The following is a 4,552-nucleotide window of genomic DNA, read 5'->3' on the forward strand; positions in this document are numbered from 1 at the left end:
TATGTAAATTAGTGTGATTTTCGTCACTGCTTACGTATTTGTAAGATACTGTACTCCTATGTAGCCAGGGTTGTTGGCTATAAATAAGAGGTCTGGAATGTAGAAAAGCACACCGAGTTCTGATCTCAGACTCATTGCTCTTCTCCCTCCTTCCCTCTGCTACCTTTTCAAGTTTTAATCCAAAGTGAGTTTTCAATTTCATATCTTCATACTGCAATTTATCTTCATATTCCATATAAGTTTTAATCTGTATTTTCCTTTTCAAATGTGTTTTCATCTGTGTTTTCTTAATCAAATGACTTCCAATAACAGAATAATTCATAATAACTCTATCATAAACAATATGATGTTAACCAATACGTTATTACACAACACGGCCACGGCCAATACGTGTTCTAACAACAAGGTTATAATCATAACGTTCATGTTCAAACTAAACTTCGAAATCAACCTGGGACAAGATGGTATCAGAGCCATTTTAATGGCGGTAATGGATGTTATTAGACCTATAAATTCAACTGTCTTAATACTTGAAATTGAGATGATCAGATTATCCTTAGGAATAACCTTAGTCAAAGAAACGTTGGAATTCAGAGTTGGCAAGCTTATAAGACGGTTGGTAAGCCTTAAGTTTAGGTGTTCCACGCATAGTGTCCACTTAGAACACGTATTGGCCGTGGCCGTGTTGTGTAATAACGTATTGGTTAATCATAATGTTCTAACAACAAGGTTATAATCATGTTACAAGTTTAGCAATCAATGGGGCTGGGATATAGTACCAACCGTCTTACAAGTTTGCCAAACCTGAATTCCAACGTTTCTTTGACTAAGGTTATTCCTAAGGATAATCTGATCATCTCAATTTCACGTATTAAGACAGTTGAATTTATAGGTCTAATAACATCCATTACCGCCATTAAAATGGCTCTGATACCATCTTGTCCCAGATTTATTTTGAAGTTTAGTTTGAACATGAACATTATGATTATAACCTTGTTGTTAGAACACGTATTGGCCGTGGCCGTGTTGTGTAATAACGTATTGGTTAACATCATATTGTTTATGATGGAGTTATTATGAATTATTCTGTTATTGGAAGTCATTTGATTAAGAAAACACAGATGAAAACACATTTGAAAAGGAAAATACAGATTTAAAACTTGTATGAAGATAAATTGCAGTATGAAGATATGAAAATGAAAACTCACTTTGGATTAAAACTTGAAAAGGTAGCAGAGGGAAGGAGGGAGAAGAGCAATGAGTCTGAGATCAGAACTCGGTGTGCTTTTCTACATTCCAGACCTCTTATTTATAGCCAACAACCCTGGCTACATAGGAGAACAGTATCTTACAAATACGTAAGCAGTGACAAAAATCACACTAATTTACATAGTACTATTACAAAAAGTCACTATTCACTATTCACTATTCACTATTCACACGATTTTTACATAACTATAATAGAAAGTAGCCGTCATTCCTGACTTTTGAGAAGCTTTTGAAACATCTTTTGAAAGATAGCCGTAACTTTTGACATTTGAGAAGAGAGCCTTTGACGAGGGTGACCCATGAAGCAATTATGCTGCCAATATGATATTGATAAGCCGAATCCTGTTTTTGCAACGTTTGATGTACTGACAACGTCTCCATTCTTCATCATCATAGTAGTAGTCCATATGATGACTTCTTCTGAAGCGGTACTCATACATTTCTTCAAGACATCTTTCTTCATTAATAATCGCCGCCTGGAGCCATCTGAGCTCTGATCTAAAATCGAACCGTTGGAAGGGATGCATCGTTCAGGCTACAGTCATAATGGAGATAATTTTGAGAGTTCTTTTCATCCTTTTGATCCTATTGACTCTATGGAAAATGTCATCAATGGTTTCTCTAATAAAAGGAAAATCCACTTCTTCAGGAGGGGCTTCGAGAACAATTTTTACTATTTCTGAGAGAGAGGTAACCATATCGGTATCAATTTTGATATTGTCAACAAGAAACCTAGAATAGGCTTCAGTATTCTTTCTTCTAAAGTAACCTGTCATCAGAAATCAAAGGGGTCTTGACCCCCGATAGGGTCAGATGAGACTGATTCTTCAGACCTGGACTTTGAAGAGACAGACTTTTGAGCCAAAAATTCAAAGAAATCCCTCTTGAGATGTTCTGGGAGATTATCCATGAAACTTCCAGATTTTGATTCTGTTTTGCTAGATTTTTCTGGTTTTTCTGCTTTGTCTTTTCCCTTTTGATCTCTTTGGAAAACCGCCTTTTCACCAGTGGTAAAGAATTTTTTGACAGCCGGTTCGGTTCCAATATGATTTTGAAACCTAGCCCACCATTTGATTCTGAAGACTCTTGTTAAAGAGTAAGGAGAAGGATCCGGATAGATTTTTTCAAAGTTAAAATCCCAGGAAAAGATCCAAGGTACTTTGAACTCAGCATGGAACATGACAAATTTTTGAAAATTTTTGAGGGTAGAGTATTCCGCAAAGGCGTGAAAACCCTTTTGAACTTCAGAAGGAAGAATATGGATGGAAGATCCTATTTTCCTCCACCAATCAGAAAACCAGATTGGAAATTGTTTCTCACAGTTATGGTGAAAGGCCATGAACCAGGAGTGGTTATAATATCTTAATAAGAAAGCTCTGAACCAAGCATTCTTATAGTCGATATAATTATACCCCTGAGCTGGGTGATTGAAGGTTTTGAACTCACTAAGGCCACCAAAGGTGGTTGTAGTATGGACTTTTTTGATAATGCATTTTGAATACTCAATCTCTTTGGATCTGTTGTAATTATGAGTTATTTCCACTGAATCAGAATCAACAAGAATAAACTCATAATACTTTTGGTCCTTTAGGCAATCATCTGATTCCCAGAGTTGGGAAGGATTTGGAAAACGGTTTCTAATGAAATCAGTTTGAGAGAGTTTGGCTGGAAAATCAGTGAAAGGGGTCATCCCACAATCTTCATGCCATTCTTTTGGAAAATATTTGAATTCTTCAGGAGCATTAGGGATTTGAATATTAGCGGCCTTTGGAATATTTGAGGTAAGGACAGTATTATAAGGGATTTCGGGAGTATTTTGAAGTGGGGAAAATCTATTTGAAATAATTTGATTTGAAAGGTGTCTTTGATTGGGTTTTTGAGGAGTGAGGGGAGCCGAGGATGAGACCAAGGCCTTTGAGGTTTTGTTTGAGGGGAAGATTTCATAATCTTTGACACTTTATTTCTTGGACATCCTAGAGTCCGTCATTGCGACCTTGTAAAAATTCTCTGGTTAGGAAATCAGGTAGAGAATTATTTTCTCCTTTTATGAACTCAATTTCAAAATCAAAGACAGATAAAATGGCTTGCCATCTGGCAAAGATTTGTTTTGAGACAATATTTTGAACATCTTTTGTGAGGACTTCTTTTGCAGATTTGCAATCAATTCTGATTAAAAATCTTTTGTTATAAAGGTCGTCTTGAAATTTTTGAATGCATAAAACAATGGACAAAATTTCTTTTTTAATAACAGAATAATTCATTTGGGCATTGTTCCAGATACCGGAATGGTATCTTACTAGTTGCTCTTTTGAATCCAGCTTTTGTTTTAATATCCCCCCATAGCCTATGTTTGAAGCATCTGTTTCAATAATCATGAAGGCTTTTGGATTAGGAATACCTAAACAAGGTAGAGTTTTGACCTGCTGTTTTATGATTTTAACCACATTGGTATGTTCTTCTGTCCAATTTGAAGGATTTTTCCTAAGTCTTTGATAGAGAGGTTTACAAGTCTCTCTGAGGTTGGGAAAGAAATCTGAGATGTAATTTAAACATCCTAAAAATCTTTGTAATTGATTCTTTTCTTTTATCTCATCAGGAAATTTGTCTGTAAAGGATATGGATCTACTGATGGGTCTAAAAGCTCCCTTTCCAATCTCATGACCTAAGAATCTTATATTAGTTTGGAAAAGTTTCATTTTTGGAGTAGAAATAACTAATCCATTTCTCTCAATGGTTCTTAAGAAGATTCCTAAATGTTTTATATGTTGATCAAGATCTTGGGAAAAGATCAAAACATCATCTATGTAGACAATGCTAAATTGGCTATGAGGGTTTAAGATATCATTCATAATTTTTTGAAACTCCGAAGGAGCATTTTTGAGACCGAAAGGCATTACATTCCATTCGTAATGTCCAAAGGGAACTGTGAAGGCTGTTTTATACCTATCCTTCTCAGCGATTTGAATTTGCCAAAATCCAGATTTAAGATCGAATTTGGAAAATATTTTTGCATTATAAAGCCTGTTTATCAGATCTCTTTTATTAGGAATTGGATGCCTAATCCATTGTAAAACATTATTGAGAGGCTTATAATTAATAACAAGTCGGGGAGTTCCCCTTTCTAATTCTGCTTGTTTCATGACGTAGAAAGCAGAACAGCTCCAGGGAGAATTTGAGGGTCTAATAAGCTTTTTATTAAGTAAGTCTTTAACTTCTTTTTTACACACTTCAAGAAGTTCTTGATTCATTTGAATGGGTCTTGACTTCTTAGGGATTTTACTTT

This window comes from Salvia splendens, chromosome 16, assembly GCF_004379255.2.
Source record: "Salvia splendens isolate huo1 chromosome 16, SspV2, whole genome shotgun sequence".
NCBI lineage: Eukaryota > Viridiplantae > Streptophyta > Magnoliopsida > Lamiales > Lamiaceae > Salvia > Salvia splendens.